Below are 19,227 nucleotides of genomic sequence, written 5' to 3' on the forward strand. Positions count from 1 at the left end.
TGGCTTCCACTGGAAAGATCGCTCAATGGAGCTGCACTGTGCAAACGTGGCCTTGTTCTCCTCAAATCCCAGTTGAAACACTTAGATCGATAATATGCTAATACTAGTATGCTATTTAAATTAGCTGAGAATCACAAGGTAGCAGAACTTATTATCTGCTGAAAGAAGATAACAAAAGTAGTCAAGCCTTAAATGAAATCAAACACCCATATTAGAATGTTGTTTTTCAATTACCAACTTCAGCTGTCACATAGACTCCTCTGAAGTGGTGAAGCATTTATACGCAGGACTGAGATTCCCAAACAGGCCCTTTCCTTGCAGAGCTCAAGTGATAAAGCTTTTAAGACAACTGTTAATATTGAGAAACTCTTAACTCAAGGCAACGGTATGCCTAGACAGGACTTTCAGTGTTTCCACAAATAATATAAATTCTGAAATCTGATTTCCCAAGACTCCAAATCTTAATTCTTATCACAAGAGACAGGATCAAAATGGCCTAATAGAAACCCAAATGTTTATTCTGGCTCTCTCTACTTTACTTCTTTCAATACCATCCCTTGTTCAGTGGAAATTTTGAGTGAGACCTTTAAGAAGCTGACTGAAGGTTCCATGTGAGTACTAATGATCTGTGGAAATTTCTGTGAAAATTAGAGTTTCCCTTCATGTTTACTCCCTGTTATTAACTTCCACTGCAGTGGAGGCTACATAAATGAAGAAGTCATTGGTGCAGAGTATTTCTGAGTTCTGGTCTAGTGAGATGAAAGAGGCTTCATAAAGGTTAAACACATAATAAATGTAATAGCACACCTTTACCTTTTTCCACAGGTCTTTTAGTACTTTCCAAACAAGTAAATGGCTCCATTATGAATTACATCGACTTGTCCAAGAAAACGATGAGACCAAGAACACAGAGTCTAGTTTAGCCCAAGACTAACTCCAGGCCCAACCTCCATTTTGTTATTAATGTATTATTATTTGAACAACAGACTTTTGTACATTCCATTGCAATTCATCTTCAAATAGTTAGTATTCATTGAACATCTACTGTACATAAATTAATTTGAAATCACTTTATCTAAGGACTGAACGGTGAGTACAGAGACACAGCTATAGTAAAATCTAAAAAAAAAAAGTAAGTGCCTGTATAAGACAAAGAGTACTCTTACCTTCACTCAAAAAGTGAAACAAGTGAGAGTGTGGTGACAGGACTCTGATGACTTGATGAAAGGTTCCCCTGAGAATCTGGAAGAAAAAGAAAGGCCTTTCCAGAGTGATATGACTAGCCTGAATATGGAAAAGATTTATATCGAGCAGAGGATAATGTGGGGTCGCTTAAATAACATGCTTTTAAAATATAGTAGGGAAAACCAAATAAAAATCAGTTAAGTTTTCTCCTCTTTGTATTAGGGAAATAGGACAATGCAACTGTATTTTCACAAAGAGCATGGGCCTGGAATCAAAAGGAACTGGGGTCTATTCCTAGCTCTGCCACTCATCTGCTGTATGACCTTGGGCAAATCACTTCATTTCCCTGGGCCTCAGTTACCTCATCTGTAAAATAGGGATTAAAACGGGAAGCCTCATGTGGGACAGGGACTGCGTCCAACCTGATTGTTGGACTAGACCAGAACTGATGTACAGTGCCTAGCACATAGTAAGTGCTTAACAAATACTACAAATGAATTTTAAATGGAAAAACGTGGCATGGCCAATGGATAGAAAACCGGATTGGGGGTCAGGAGACCTGGGTTCTAATCCCAGCTCTGCCACTTAATAATAATGTTGGTATTTGTTAAGCGCTTACTATGTGCAGAGCACTGTTCTAAGCGCTGGAGTAGACACAGGGGAATCAGGTTGTCCCACGTAGGGCTCACAGTCTTAATCCCCATTTTACAGATGAGGGAACTGAGGCACAGAGAAGTTAAGTGACTTGCCCACAGTCACACAGCTGACAAGTGGCAGAGCTGGGATTCGAACTCATGAGCCCTGACTCCAAAGCCCGTGCTCTTTCCACTGCGCCACGCTGCTTCTTGCCTGCTATGGAACCTGGAGGAGGCCACTGAACTTATCTGTATCTCAATTCCCTCATCTTGTACATAGTAAGCACTTAAATACCAACTATTATTATTATTAGTATCAAACATCTGGATACATGATTTATAGAACTTTATTTTATTTTAAATTATTTTATCTTCTTTCAGTATGGTTCAGTTTAGATTTCTAAGTCTAATTTATCAGGATAAAGATTATTGCTGTGAAAGAAAAAGAATTGGGATGCTATTTATAAAGTAATTTTTGTCTCTTTTGGACTGTGATAGCTGGTAAGCATGAAATGGAAAGCAAACAATCTTAACCTTTAAACATCTATCTTGGGGAAGTGATTGGTCTGTGGAATTTTCACAGGGCCCACTTCTGAAGGAAGCAGGAGGGGCAGGGATTGAGAGGCCTCCCTATTCTATGGGAATTTCCAATTCAGAATTTTTGAAATTGCTAATGGTAGGATTAAAATTGCATTTTATCATTCGGTATATTCCTGACGTAGGTACGCAAACACTGGGGAGAACAACTACAGAGCATTCCATCTGACAGCATTTTATTTCACCGCTTGCCCAGCAGAATACATGGAGTGTCACGTGCTTCAGGGAAACTCTTTGAGAGAGGAAACAGCACAATTTTTCATGCCTCAAGATGACCAAGTGTCTGAATATAATTAAATATCTGTTTAGAAGCACTGTGGCCTAGTGGAAAGACCACGGGGCTGAGAGTCAGAGGACCTGGGCTTTAATTCCGGTTCTGCCATTCATCTGTTGTGAGATCTTCGGCAATTCATTTGCCTTTTCTGACCTTCAGTCACCTCATTTGTAAAATGGGGATTAAGAGCATGGGATCCATGTGGGACATGGACTGTGATCAACTTGGTTATCTTCTATCTACCCCAGTACTTTGTACAGTACCTGGCACATAATAAGTGCTTAATAAATACCTTTGATTGATATACCATTAAAAAAAAGCCAGTCCTCTATTTTCCACACTGATATATACCATCTTTATCCTATATGTCAACTCAAACACACAATTCTACCCTATTCAAGCCAAATCTCTCCCAGTCTTAGAATCTGTGTAATTGTTAGTCTCACCCAAATTCATAGCCAACGTTTCCTTAACTGAATCACTCTTTTAGAGAAGCAGCGTACCTTAGTGGATAGAGCAGGGGCCTGGGAGTCAGAAGGTCCTGGGTTCTAATCCCAGTTCTGCCACATCTGCTGTGTGACCTTGGGCAACCTGCTTCACTTCTCTGGGCCTCAGTTACCTCATCTGTAAAATGGGAATTGAGAGTGTGAGCCCCATGCGGGATAGGGACTGTTTCCAACCAGATTAACTCATATCTATCCTAGCACTTAGAAGAGTGTTTGGCACATAGTAAGCACTTAAGTACCAAAATAGCAGTAGTAGTAATAATAAGACATGAGCAAGGGGACTGTTCATGTCTAAAGTGGAAATTGCCTAGATACAGGGTCAGGGTGATGATCCTAGCCTAGGGTCGGTTTCACTGCTGGGATTCAATAATTGTGTTTAAGAGTATTCATATTTATATACAATGATTAGATTCTTTTAAATGCTGATGAACCTTGGCAGAAGGGTAAGGAAGATGGATGGCATGTTTGGAATAATGATTGAGGAGAGGTGGGGTTCATTTTGAAATATGAGTGGGGACCTTCTGCTTAAAATAAGAACTGAAGATCATCTGCCAAATTCATGAACCTCTCAGTTTCATTCCCTGCAATGGAGCCAGTTACCAAGTAAAGTAATGACTAAGCACCTCCCAAATTAAGCAGTCAGGAGTCAGAAAAGGTGTAGGTTTCCTTATTTCAAAGCACCTTTAAGGGTGAGGTCTTTAGCAGATACCATGTAACCAAATTTGACAATTATACAGTGTTTGAAAATTAGGTGAAAGTGGAAAATAAGCAAGTTTCTACTAATGATTGTTGCCAGTCACAGTATTAGTAATGAACACAGGGCCACAGAAAGCATTTCCTCTCCTTAATCTTGACTGTAGGCAATTCCAGGCAACATCCTGAAGTTCGTCTGTAAGAAATCACTAATTTCACTAGTGAAAATACAGTCCTCCACACACAGTAAAAGTTCAATAAATATGATTGATTTAAAGTGAAGCAAAAGAGATTGGCTACTCATTTTCACTACTATTGGCAGGGTTAGCAACATTCGCTAGTACAGTCATCTCATTTGTAAAACTGGGATTAAGACTGTGAGCCCCATCTGGGACAGGGACTGTGTCTGACTTGATGGCTCCTACTCCATTCTAATCCTCCTTGACCTCTCTGCTGCCTTTGACACTGTCGACCATCCCCTCCTCCTCCATACCTTATCTCACCTTGGCTTCACGGACTCTGTCCTCTCCTGGTTCTCCTCTTACCTCTCTGGCCGGTCATTCTCGGTCTCCTTCGCCGGAGCCTCCTCCCCCTCCCATCCTTTAACTGTTGGAGTTCCTCAAGGGTCAGTTCTCGGCCCTCTTCTGTTCTCCATTTACACTCACTCCCTCGGTGAACTCATTCGCTCTCACGGCTCTGACTACCGTCTCTACGCAGATGACACGCAGATCTACATCTCCGCCCCTGTCCTCTCCCCCTCGCTTCAGGCCCGCATCTCCTCCTGCCTCCGGGATGTCTCCACCTGGATGTCGGCCCGCCACCTAAAACTCAACATGAGCAAGACTGAGCTCCTCATCTTCCCTCCCAAACCCGGTCCTCTCCCAGACTTCCCTATCACCGTGGATGGCACGACCATCCTTCCCGTCTCTCGGGCCCGCGATCTCGGTGTCATCCTTGACTCATCTCTCTCGTTCACCCCACACATCCTATCCGTTACCGAGACCTGCCGGTTTCACCTTTATGATATCGCCAAGATCCGCCCTTTCCTCTCCACCCAGATGGCTACCTTACTGCTACGGGCTCTCGTTATATCCCGGCTAGACTACTGTGTCAGCCTTCTCTCTGATCTCCCTTCCTCCTCTCTCGCCCCGCTCCGGTCTATTCTTCACTCCGCTGCCCGGCTCATCTTCCCGCAGAAACGGTCTGGGCATGTCACTCCCCTTCTTAAACAACTCCAGTGGTTGCCTATCGACCTCCGCTCCAAATAAAAACTCCTCACTCTAGGCTTCGAGGCTCTACATCACCTTGCCCCTTCCTACCTCTCCTCCCTTCTCTCTTTCTACCGCCCACCCCGCACGCTCCGCTCCTCCGCCGCCCACCTCCTCGCCGTCCCTCGGTCTCGCCCATCCCGCCGTCGACCCCTGGGCCACGTCCTCCCGCGCTCCCGGAACGCCCTCCCTCCTCACCTCCGCCAAACTGATTCTCTTCCCCTCTTCAAAACCCTACTTAAAACTCACCTCCTCCAAGAGGCCTTCCCAGACTGAGCTCCTCTTCCCCCTCTACTCCCTCTACCACCCCCCCTTCACCTCTCCGCAACTTAACCCTCTTTCCCCCCCATTTCTCTCTGCTCCTCCCCCTCTCCCTTCCCATCCCCTCAGCACTGTACTCGTCCGCTCAACTGTATATATTTTCATTACCCTATTTATTTTGTTAATGAAATGTACATCGCCTTGATTCTATTTAGTTGCCATTGTTTTTACGAGATGTTCTTCCCCTCGACTCTGTTTATTGCCATTGTTCTCGTCTGTCCGTCTCCCCCGATTAGACTGTAAGCCCGTCAAACAGCAGGGACTGTCTCTATCTGTTGCCGACTTGTTCATTCCAAGCGCTTAGTACAGTGCTCTGCACTGAGTAAGCGCTCAATAAATACTATTGAATGAATGACTTTATATCTACCCCATCACTTCGGAACAGTGCTTGGCAGACAGTAAACGCTTAACGAATACCAAAATTATTATTATTACAGTTCATAGTCTTGCCACTTTGACAGTAATATGCGTTTGTGTGTTTACAGGGCCAGCCCACCAGAAATTCCTCGTAGGCGGTTGTGTGTGGAGCTTGTGAGATGGTAAGGACTCTAGACTGTAAGCTTGTCTCTAGACTCTAAGCTCATGTGAGCAGGGAATGTGTCTGTTTGTTACACTGTACTCTCTCAAGTGTTTAGTACAGGGCTTTGCACCCAACAAGTGCTCAATAAATGCGACTGAATGAATGTGGCTAACTCCAATTAGCATCTAACCTAACTGGAGTTCAGAACCACTTGTACTGGCAAGTAGGCAGAAGGCAATTCACCAGTCCCTGTGATTCACCAGGTTTTCATTGAGTCCAGTGGAAGAAGATGGTCTCCTCTTGACCAGAGAGGCCTCACCACCGGATCTGCTCCCCTTCTCCCTCCTGACATCACAGCAGTCTGCCTGTCATCCCAGCTCTTAATGTGCTGCTGTGACAGAACTCTTCTAGTTTTTTATTTTCACGTGACAAAAATTGACTGATTGTTGAATTTTGAGACTCTAACCGTGCCTTGTAAGGAATGTGCCTGTCCTCCCCCACTTATTCTCCTGAGCTGTCTGAGGGAAAGGGATCATGGTGCTTAAATTGATTATTTTGTATTTACCCCAGTGTTTAATAGAATTTTTTATGCATAGTAAACACTTAAGTATTAGCAAAAATAATGACTGGCTCTGTTTTAGAATTTCCATCCCTCAAACCATCACCAACTTTTCCTCCACTCTCTTCCCCTTCTGGGTAAGAATTTGAGAGTTAACCTAGCCCTGTATGTACTTATTTTAGCATGTAAGAATTAGCCTTTGGGGGGAATCCTACAGTTTTGAAAAGGGAAAATAAAGCAAGAAGAGTCATTACCTGCTTCTAAGAAAGCAATAATCAGAGTCAAAGTAAGATTTCAGCGTTTTTTGTGCAATATAATGTCAATGTCCTATAACAGGGACAAAATTAGCTACAAAAGTATCAGGTTGAAGTGCAAAAAGATGGGATAATAGAGTAAGTGGATGTGGCTACAATGCTGAGACAGCCTTTTAACCCTGGGAGTTCTTTGGATTTCAACTTCTTCACTCCCTCCCCCAGGACTGTAATCTTCTCCACCCCCTGGTGCTCCTGTGATATCATATGGACTTGTCAAGGCTCTGACTGCTGGGATACTCTCATTGATTGATGGCATCCTAGTACTGTGACCACTTTTCCAGGTTAGCACTACTGGGGGGATAAAATTACCAACAGCTGCTTAGGGATGATATCCCTTGCATCAATGGTTTAGATGCTTCATTGTTACATTCCTGATTTAGCTCTTCCCTCTCTTGAATTTTCAAAGAATCATCGTATAGCTGCAAGGGATCTGGTGAGGTCATCCTTTCCATGCCCCTGCCTCCAAGCTGGAAGGCTGTCAGATCAACTTGATGTTTTTAGCGTGGGAAAAGTATCCAGGATAGAGAGTCCACCAATTAAGGTAACACCAATTATTGTTACCTTACAGTGTGCAGAGCACTGTTCTAAGTGTTTGGAAGAGTACAATACAACAGAGTTGGTAGCTATGTTCCCTACCTAAAATCTACAGAGGACTCATCGTACTGCAGACAATGACATTTCTTAGATTATCTTGTTAATTTGTAAAAATGCGTCAAGCAGTTACCGTTCAAAAATGAAGAAAGTAGTCCTGAATTCAGAAAAGAAGCCATGAGGCCACTTCTAACCAAAGGCATACAGTACTTTACCCCACAGCTCTAGGTGTTTATCATCCCTAAGGTTTCTGCCCAGAGAAGCAGCGTGGCTCAGTGGAAAGAGCCTGGGCTTCGGAGTCAGAGGTCATGGGTTCGACTCCCAGCTCTGCCACTTGTCAGCTGTGTGACTGTGGGCAAGTCACTTAACTTCTCTGTGCCTCAGTTACCTCATCTGTAAAATGGGGATAAACTGTGAGCCTCACGTGGGACAGCCTGATTACCCTGTATCTACCCCAGCGCTTAGAACAGTGCTCTGCACATAGTAAGCGCTTAAATACCAACATAATTATTATTATTATTATTATCATTAAAACACTCTACAAAGGCTCACGGGGATGCAGTGTGTGCAGGATCAGAAGATGGTGGTTTTGATTTCAGGCAATTATTAATTCATTCCAGCCAAACAAGCCTCAATATGCCAGGAACCAGTTGCGTCGAGGATTCTAATCCCGGCTCCGCCACTTGTCACTTCACTGGGCCTCAGTTACCTCAATGTTAAGTGAGGATTGAGACTGTGAGCCCCACGTGAGACAGGAACTGTGTCAGACCTGATTGCTTGTTTCCACCCCAGCATTCAATACATAGGCACATAGTAAATATTTAACAAACACCATAATTACTATTAATATTATGTGCAAGTTGGAGTGTATGGCCAGAAAGCACGATGGGCTAGTCTACGATGCCAGACCCGTAGGAGGTTTTCCAGATGACAGCACCCCCATTTCCTAGGGCTCTTTTGCATCATGCCCTTTTCTTCCCTCTGAAGGTCGAAGTTTATTTTGGAGCAAATGGTTCACTTCTAGCTCTCAGAGTCCATAACAGTAGAGTAGCAATAGTTATGTGCATTAAGAGCTCGTTGGGTGTAGAGCACTGTACCACGTGCTGGGAGAGAATAGTCGGGAGCTAGACAGGGTCCCTATCCCTGGGGGCTTGCAATCTAATCGTCTAGGTCATCCACTATGGAACTGGGGGCAGCCGCCCCTATTCCCCTGACTTTTTCTTCTCTTTGTACTCCTGGACACTTTGCCAGGTAGGGGAACTGATTGAAATGGCATCCTGTCTTTGGGAAAGCTCCCCACTAGTATTTAATGTCCTAAGGTTTGGGGAGAAGGAAGTGCCAAATTATTTCTGGTAAGTGGAATTTGCTTGGCACATAGTAGGTGCTTAACAAATACCATCATTATTATTATCGTTAATTTTATTATATTCCCAATAAAACTGCAATTGCTCAAATATGTCTCTAACTCCCTAAAGGGTTTGCTTCTCACACTGAAGCTTTCAACATTCAGTCCTTTTCAAATAGCCTAAATTTTCCTCAACCACAAAACCATCAGTCAGTCCATTCCTTATCCTATTTTTTGATATTCTTGGAGGCAGAAAAACCTTCTCTATGGAACAAGGCAAAGCCAAAAGCAATTTACAAACCAGGGCAATGCTGTCCTAAGCGTGGCTGAGAACTCTGTAACATTTTAACATTTTAAAGCACCCCAAATAATTATAACAAGTGTTGCATGTAGTTTTTAATGCATAGCTATTCAAAAGCACATAGTTTTTCTCCCTAATTCAAGGTATTTGCTATTACTTCATATTACCGAGTCCTCACCCACTAAGCATTTAGGTCCTCACCACCCCCCCAACAGCATTTTATGTGGACATAACTTTAAATTTGGCTGCTTAGTTTTTGTCTTCTCTGCGAGCTTGTAAGCTCCTTGAAGATACAGATCATGTCAACCAGCAAAATTGCATTCTCCCAAATGCTTAGAACAACACTCTACACAGAGTAAGAACTCAGTGAATACAATTTATTGATTGGTTGATCATTCCTCACAAACTCAGAGAAAATGCCACTGATCGCAACATAGATTTCACTGGGTAGGACATATGAGAGGAATGGATTTTTTTTTCTTAATGGTACTTGTTAAACTCTATATGCCAGACAGTGTAATAAGCACTGGTGTAGATAGGGGAAGCTGCGTGGCTCAGTGGAAAGAGCCTGGGCTTCGGAGTCAGATGTCATGGGTTCGACTCCCAGCTCTGTCACTTGTCAGCTGTGTGACTGTGGGCAAGTCACTTAACTTCTCTGAGCCTCAGCTACCTCATCTGTAAAATGGGTATTAACTGTGAGCCTCACATGGGACAACCTGATTACCCTGTATCTACCCCAGCGCTTAGAACAGTGCTCTACACATAGTAATCGCTTAACAAATAACATTATTTCAAGATAATCAGGTTGGTTACAGTCCCTGTCCCAAATGGGGCTCACAGATTAAGTAGGAAGGAGTAGGATTGTATCCTCATTTTACAGCTGAAGAAACTGAGTCACAGAGAAGTCCAGTAACTTGACCAAGGTCCACAGTAAATAAGTGGCAAAACCGGGATTAGAATCTAGGTCCTTTGACTCCCAGGCCCAAGCTCTTACTTCCCAGCAATCAATTCAGTGTGAGCTAAAATGGGGTGTGTACCTAAATATGTGGTATAGCAGAGGACCCAGACTTGGAGCAAAAACTTTCTCAATCAGTCATATTTATTGAGCATTCATACACTGAGTGCCGAGCACTGTACTAAGAACTCCGGGACAGTACAATATAACAGAGTTGGTAGACGTTCCCTGCCCACCTCGTGGATCTCCACATATCAAGAGGCAGATTCGAAAACAATGACAGGCACTGCAAGTGGCCAACACGTCAGCCCAGTAAAAGATAAATCTTTACACCACACAGAATGGAATGGGTTGTGGCTTATATATTTGTCTTTTCAACCACATAAAGATAAGATCTCACTGTCAGTAATGCTATCTTTGAACACAAAGGATGGCTATAAATAAAAGCCTAGTGTCATATTTTTTGCGGTGCAGTGTGCTGAATAGCATATTTGAATAAAACTGCAGTAAGTGGCACCCATTAATATGTTTTATTCTACTTTACATCCTTTATGCAAAGAGAACCTCATGGAACATAATATGTAAATTTGTGGAAAAATATGCAAATGTGGCTTTAAAAATCTGGTCATTTCCCTTCACACTGTCCCTTATGCCCCAAAGAGCTTCCCTTTTGCCATCTGCTAAGCCTCTTCTCATCCTTCATTTCAATTATATCTCCTATAGTAGCTTTCCTGCCCCCGTTAAGTGGGGACTCCCGTAGCAATGGAACTACGCTGAACTACGTCCCTTTGCTCCCCAACCCTCTTCACCCCTACTCCGCTACCAGTCGGGGAAAAAAAAACCACTCAAAAATAAATGCAGGAATACAGAGCTCTACTATATTCATGCTGCAGTGATACTAGCTGGTTCCAGAAACCCCTGAGCAAGTGTCAGGCGTTGTTGTTGAAGTCACCTACAGCTACACTATTCAGACCTGGGAAGCACTCTGGCTTGACAAAGCTTGGGGGATGAATGACAGAAGGCTCGCAGGAAACCGAGCCAAAGTACCAGGGGTAGTCTCTTGCCCAAGATATCTGGAGGGAAAAGCAGCCAGAGGGCCAGAGGAAGTTTTTCCTCTCACATCTGGGGCTCTTTGGGGCATAGCGGGGAGGGAAATTCTCACCATGTCTGCAGCTGTGAACATTAGCATATTTTTCCACAAATTTACATATCATGTTCCTTGAGGCTCTAGTTCCAAGTTCAAGAGTCTCTCTATCTCAGTGACACTCCAAGTCAGGGACATAATTGCCCCGTCAGCCGCAGCATCTTTGAACCGAAGGGCAACTCTACAGCCAATTTACTGGGAAATGGGCAAAGTGAAATTAAGCAAATCGGAGGGTGTGACCTGCTGTCATTTTCAGGGCACCACACCCAGGAAATATAGAACAAATTTGATAGAAACAATGTTTATCCATAATAATAAGCAAATTTCATTCATTCGTTCATTCAATTGTATTTATGGAGCGCTTCCTGTGTGCAGAGCACTGTACTAAGCCCTTGGAAAGCAAATGCTTACCGCATACTATATGTGCCAAAGTATTGTCTGGCCCAGGTACACAGAATAATCAGATCAGACGCGGTCCCTGTCTCAAATCAGTCTGTAGCATTTAATCACCTACTGTGTGCAGAATCAATCATATTTATCGAGCGCTTTCTGTGTGCAGAGCTCAGTACTAATAGTCTAGGAGAACATAATATAACAATATAACAGAACTGATAGACACTTTCCCTGCTCAAAACTAGTTTACAGTCTAGAGGGGGAGACAGACATTAATAAAAATGAATTATGGATACGTACGTTAAGTGCTGTGAGGCTGAAGGAGGGGTGAATAAAGGGAGAAAATCCTTAGTACAGGATGCTGTACTGAGTGAAGAATACAATAAGTGAATGGACAAGTTTTCTGCTCTCAAGGTGTGTACAGTTTAGCTGAGGAGACAGATACTAAAATTGTAGACAGAAAGAAGGAAAGGGGTGTAGACATGAGTAGCCACAGTAGAAGCAGCAGGAGTGGTGATACTGATGATACAAGATAAAGCATTTGAGGATCCACTTTGTATTTTGCTCTGCCCTAGGCACTTGAAGTACAAAATAATAAAATGGCACGTTTTCTGCCCAAAATGAAATTATTCCTTAATGGCGAGACAAAGAGAAGAATGTTTACAAATAGAGTGGTCCAAATAAATAAATTGAGTGGACACACGAGTGCTAAGGAGGGTATAGATAAATTTTTAAATGGATCCCAAATTTATTACTGGACGGGGTTAGAATATGGTTCGGAACCTTAGGAAATTAATCAGGGCCATTTTGCTGGAAGAAGTGGGATGATTTTGGATGTGCGGAGAGATAGACTGAGATGGAGAGGGGCAGAGGGAAAAAGCATAAGCAAGAGGGCAGAGTTGGGAGAGTCAAGAGGGAGGAACAGTTAAAGATGCCTTGGAAGGAATGACGAGGGTGAGTTGGGAAAGGGCATGTGAGAAGAGCATATAGGGAAGGTGGAACCAGATGAAAGAGAGCCCGAATGCTAGTTATGATAAAGAGACACAAGGAGCTGGTGGAAGATTTTGAGAAAAGTAGAGGTTTGGGCCAGATGATGCTTCAGGAAATTGATCCCTGCAACTGCATATAACATATTTTGAAGTCAGGAGAAAATGGAGTTTGGGAGACCAGCAAGGAGGCTAATGCAATAGCCTAGCCAAGCCAAGGCCAGAGCTTGTTCCGGAGCGGTAGCACTTTGGGTGGAGTTTGAGAAACAGTGCAGCCTAGTTGAAAAAACACAAGCCTGGGAGTCAATCTAGAGGGTGAGATGGACATTAATATGAATAAATAATTTATATATATAATTTAAAGATATGTATATAAGTGCTGTGGGGTTGTGGGTGGGGGTGGATATCAAATGTCCAAAGGGCACAGATTGAAGTGCATAGACAAAGCAGAAGGGAGAGCGAGCCAGGGAAAAGAGGGCTTAATCGGAAAAGGCATCTTGGAGGAGATGTGACCTTAATAATGATTGAAGATGGAGAGAGTGGTGGTCTGGTGTATTTGGAGGGGGAGGGAGTTCCAGGCTAGGGGGAGGAAATGGGAAAGGGGCAGTCGACAGACAGATGAGATACGGGCACAGTGTCTAAGCTGTAGCTTGAGGACAGTCCTCAAGCACCAAACCATCTCCTCACCCCCTCCAGATCTCCATTTGCCTGCCCTCTCCTCACATTGTACTGTCTTCAATACACGCCATCATCTGCCTCCTTCCTAGCAGCTGTCTAATAATAATAATAATAATGTTGGTATTTGTTAAGCGCTTACTATGTGCCGAGCACTGTTCTAAGCGCTGGGGTAGACATAGGGGAATCACGTTGTCCCACATGGTGCTCACAGTCTTAATCCCCATTTTACAGATGAGGCAACTGAGGCACAGAGAAGTTAAGTGACTTGCCCACAGTCACACAGCCGACAAGTGGCAGAGCTGGGATTCGAACTCATGAGCCCTGACTCCAAAGCCCGTGCTCTTTCCACTGAGCCACGCTGCTTCTCTCCCAATACACCCCAGCTCACACTCCTAATTCTTCCCAAGTTAACCTTCTCACTGAACTTCATTCTCAACTCTTCCATCACCGACACTTCAGTCATGTCCTTCTTCTGATTGTAATTCTACAGGCCTGAGAGTAAGAAAACCTGGGTTCTAATGTCAGGTCCAGCACTTGCCTGCTACGTCACCTTGGGCTGGTCACTTAACTTCTCTGGGCTTCAGTTTCCTTACCTGTAAAATAGGGATTGAAGTGTCTGCTCTCCCTTTTAGACTCCGGACCACATATGGGACAGCGATTGTAACTGATCTGATTGATTTACATCTACCTCACCACTCGGCACATATTAAGCCCTTAACAGATAACATATTTATTATTATAATGGAATTCTCTCTCACTTGCTTCATCCCCAAATGTCTCCTGAAAACCTATCTCCTCTAGGAAGTATTCCCTGATTAAACTCCACCTTCCCAATTCACCTCCACCCAACATCCACCTTCAGTACCTATGTTTATTCACATACCCTTAGCACTTATAATAATGATGGTGTTTGTTAAGCACTTACTATGTATCAAGCACTGTTCTAAGCACTTAGGCAAATTCTCAGTTTGTATAAATTTACATCAATTTAATTTCCTTTACATCAATTTATATTCCTATCATCTGCTGTAGATTTTCTTTCTCCTCCTTAATATGTGAATGACTTGTAACAGTCTTCCCAATTAAAGCGTATAAGCTCCTTGAGGGCCAGAAGCCAGGGCTGGCTTCAGGGAGCAAGGGGTTGCCCGGTGGTGACCTACTGGGGAAACTGTGGGAGCCTGGATGGGCCCCTGGGAGGCTGGGGGTGCTGGAGGGTCCAGGGGCTCAGAGGCTATTGTCGTATCATCCTCTCCCAAGTGCTTACTACACTGCTCTGTGTACTGGAAGCGCTCAGTTCAATCCTTCTAAGCGCTAACTGTATGCAAAGCGCTGTACTGAGTGCTGTATAATAAGAAGCAGCATGGATTAGTGGAAAGACCACAGGCTTGGGAGTCAGAGGATGTGGGTTCTAATCCCGGCTCTGCCACTTGTCAGCTGTGTGACTGAGGGAAAGTCACTTAATAATAATAATAATAATAACGGTGCCATGTGATCCCTTTCCCCCTCAGAAGAAAGTCTTGACTCCTCTTTTGATAATAATAATGTTGGTATTTGTTAAGCACTTACTATGTGCAGAGCACTGTTCTAAGTGCTGGGGGAGATACAGGGTAATCAGGTTGTCCCACGTGAGGCTCACAGTTAATCCTACCTTCCTTAACTTCTATTTTTAACCACTCAATCTCCAAGAGCTCCTTCCCCTCTGCCTTCAAACATGCCCACGTCTCCCCCATCCTAAAAAAACCCGCTCTTGACCCCACTTCCCCCTCCAGTTATCGTCCTATCTCCCTACTACCCTTCCTTTCCAAAATCCTAGAACGAGTCGTCTACAATCGATGCCTAGAATTCCTTAACTCCCATTCTCTCCTAGACCCCCTCCGATCTGGCTTCCGTCCCCTCCACTCTACCGAGACTGCTCTCTCTAAGGTCACCCGTGACCTCCTTCTTGCCAAATCCAACGGCTCCTACTCCATTCTGATCCTCCTTGACCTCTCTGCTGCCTTTGACACTGTCGACCATCCCCTCCTCCTCCATACCTTATCTCACCTTGGCTTCACGGACTCTGTCCTCTCCCGGTTCTCCTCTTACCTCTCTGGCCGATCATTCTCGGTCTCCTTCGCCGGAGCCTCCTCCCCCTCCCATCCTTTAACTGTTGGAGTTCCTCAAGGGTCAGTTCTTGGCCCTCTTCTGTTCTCCATTTACACTCACTCCCTCGGTGAACTCATCTGCTCTCACGGCTTGGACTACCATCTCTACGCAGATGACACGCAGATCTACATCTCCGCCCCTGTCCTCTCCCCCTCCCTTCAGGCTCGCATCTCCTCCTACCTCCGGGACGTCTCCACCTGGATGTCAGCCCGCCACCTAAAACTCAACATGAGTAAGACTGAGCTCCTCATCTTCCCTCCCAAACCCGGTCCTCTCCCAGACTTCTCTATCACCGTCGATGGCACGACCATCCTTCCCGTCTCTCGGGCCCGCAATCTCGGTGTCATCCTTGACTCATCCCTCTCGTTCACCCCACACATCCTATCCGTTACCGAGACCTGCCGGTTTCACCTCTACAATATCGCCAAGATCCGCCCTTTCCTCTCCACCCAAACGGCTACCTTACTGTTACGGGCTCTCGTTATATCCCGGCTAGACTACTGTGTCAACCTTCTCTCTGACCTCCCTTCCTCCTCTCTCGCCCCGCTCCGGTCTATTCTTCACTCCGCTGCCCGGCTCATCTTCCTGCAGAAACGATCTGGGCATGTCACTCCCCTTCTTAAACAACTCCAGTGGTTGCCTATCGACCTCCGCTCCAAACAAAAACTCCTCACTCTAGGCTTCGAGGTTCTCCATCACCTTGCCCCTTCCTACCTCTCCTCCCTTCTCTCTTTCTACCGCCCACCCCGCACGCTCCGCTCCTCCGCCGCCCACCTCCTCACCGTCCCTCGGTCTCGCCTATCCCGCCGTCGACCCCCGGGTCACGTCCTCCCGCGGTCCTGGAACGCCCTCCCTCCTCACCTCCGCCAAACTGATTCTCTTTCCCTCTTCAAAACCCTACTTAAAAATCACCTCCTCCAAGAGGCGTTCCCAGACTGAGCTCCTCTTCCCCCTCTACTCCCTCTGCCATCCCCCCTTTACCTCTCCGCAGTTAAAGCCTCATTTTCCCCTTTTCCCTCTGCTCCTCCACCTCTCCCTTCCCATCCCCACAGCACTGTACTCGTCCGCTCGACTGTATATATTTTCGTTACCCTATTTATTTTGTTAATGAATTGTACATCGCCTCGATTCTATTTAGTTGCCATTGTTTTTACAAGATGTTCTTCCTCTTGACGCTGTTTATTGCCATTGTTCTTGTCTGTCCGTCTCCCCCGATTAGACCGTAAGCCCGTCAAACGGCAGGGACTGTCTCTATCTGTTGCCGACTTGTTCATCCCAAGCGCTTAGTACAGTGCTCTGCACATAGTAAGCGCTCAATAAATACTATTGAATAAATACTATTGAATGAATAATCCCCATTTTACAGATGAGGGAACTGAGGCACAGAGAAGTGAAGTGACTTGCCCACAGTCACACAGCATGTCAAGTGGCAGAACCGGGATTCAAACCCATCACCTCTGACTCCCAAACCAGGGCTCTTTCCACTGAGCCATGCGCTTGTCTGACTTCTCAGTGCCTCAGTTACCTAATTTGTAAAATGGGGATGAAGACTGTGAGCCTCACATGGGACAACCTGATTACCCTGTATCTACCCCAGCGCTTAGAACAGTGCTCTGCACATAGTTAAGTGCTTAACAAATACCAACATTATTATTATTATTATTATCCCGGCTCTGCCACTTGTCTGTTGTGTGATCTTGGGCAAGTCTCTTAACTTCTCTCATTCATTCATCATTCATTCAATTGTATTTATTGAGTACATACTGTGTGCAGAGCACTGTACTAAGCACTTGGGAAAACACTGCACAGAAATAGAGAGACATCCCTGCCCACAAAGAGCTCAGTTACCTCAGCTGTAAATGGGCATTAAGACTGAGCCTCACGTGGGACAATCTGATTACCTTATATATATCCCAGTACTTAGGGCTTGGCACAGAGTAAGCATTTAACAAATACCATAATAATAATTAGCATTATTAGGATGGTCTTGTTCCTACCCCGGTCCTGGGCACATAGAAAACCCTGAATAAATACCACTATTATTATTTTTATTATTAAGTTCAGAGTCCTTTGTATCTCTGTCTTATCCTGTTTCCTGTCTCCCTCTCCTAGCTTACCTTGCTGATTTCCTACTACAACCCAGGCCGCACATTTCACTTCTCTGATGCCAACCTACTCGATCTTGTCTTACACTCTGCCGACCGCTGCCCATATCCTCCCTCTGGCCTGGAACATCCTCCCCCTTCATATCCAACAGACCACTACTCTCCTCAACTTCAAAGCCCTCCTAAACTCATATTCCTCCAAGAGGGGTTTCTTAACTAAGCCCTCATTTCCTCTACACACCCTCCCTTCGATATTACTCCTCAAGCACTTGATATTCACCATACTCCCACATTACTTGAGTACATATCATTACTCCTTTCCATTTCCCCTGTCTGTGATTAATTTTAATGTCATTTCACTCCCTGTAGACTGTGAGCTCTCTGTGATCAGGGATCATGTCTCCCAACCAGTGCTTGGCACATAGTAAGCACTTAACAAATGCCATCATTATAATTATTATTATTATTATTGTTGCCTTATACTCTGTGCCAAGCACTTAGAGGAGTGTTCTGCACACAGTTAGTGCTTAATAAAGACCATTGATTGACTGATTAATACAGGGCAAGGGTGGCTGACACTCAAGAAGGATATTCAAGATGGTGCCCAATCCAGAATCTTTATCAAGGTGGCTACCACACATATGCAAAGTTCCAGCCGCCCCCTCCCACCATTACGAAGGCACGTTAGCCATCTTAATTTCATTTTTCAATGAGTTCCCGCCCCTTTTTAAAAATAGTATTTGTTAATCACTTACTATGTGCCTGACTCTGTACTAAGCTTTGGGGTAGATACAAGCTAAGCAGACTGGACACAGTCCATGTCTCACAAAGGGCTCACAGTCTTAATCCCCATTTTACAGATGAGGTAACTGAGGCATAAAGAAGTTAAGTGACTTCCCCAAGGCCACACAACAGACAAGTGGCAGAGCCGGGATTAGAACCCATGACTCTCTGACTTCCAAACCCATGATCTAATCACTCTTCCATGCTGATGGGAGCTGATGGTTGGCTGGGGAGATGGAGGAAGCCTGGGTGCCAAGGGAGCAGTCAGGCAGTGGCGGCAAATAAAAGAGAAGCTGAAACTCAGCTGAACTCCCATGCCAGGGGTTATTTGGGCAGAAAGACTGGCAGAGGCTCAAACTTCAGACTCAGCCTGCCAGAGCCCATAGCTTCTGCCCCAGCTGGGCAACCTAAGAGCTACGGGCAGTCTTTCTGGTCCCTCTCCCTCCACAGGCCATTCTAAAGTACTCACAAGCTTTGCTTCCTCATGCTCCCTCTGCCATGGCCACATCAACGTTCTAGAGGGCTACACTCCAACAAGCTCCTTGTGGGTAAGAAAAATGCCTTGAGCTTCTGTTGAGCTTTCCCCAAGCACTTAGCAGAGTGCTTTGCACTCAGTTGCTTCCTATTAAATACAACCATAACTACAAAGGGGTCTTATTTCATTAAAAGGAAATCTTAGTTGTAAAATATAAAATGTATATTGTCTGTATGCTACAATTCCTGGCATCCTGAGACCATCTATTAAGTTTTTCCCACAGTCTTCTTTACGGGTATTAAGACCAGTTTAAAAAGTGAGCTAGTAATTTTTAGATGGCCATATCCAAATGGCCACTGAGAAAAGGCAATATTTCTCCCTTTCAGATTTTGGCTTAACCTTGCCCAAAACTGCACCTGCACTATAATGATTCTGGGAAGCGGGTAGGTGGCAA

Source organism: Ornithorhynchus anatinus, chromosome 7 (assembly GCF_004115215.2).
Source record: "Ornithorhynchus anatinus isolate Pmale09 chromosome 7, mOrnAna1.pri.v4, whole genome shotgun sequence".
Lineage (NCBI taxonomy): Eukaryota > Metazoa > Chordata > Mammalia > Monotremata > Ornithorhynchidae > Ornithorhynchus > Ornithorhynchus anatinus.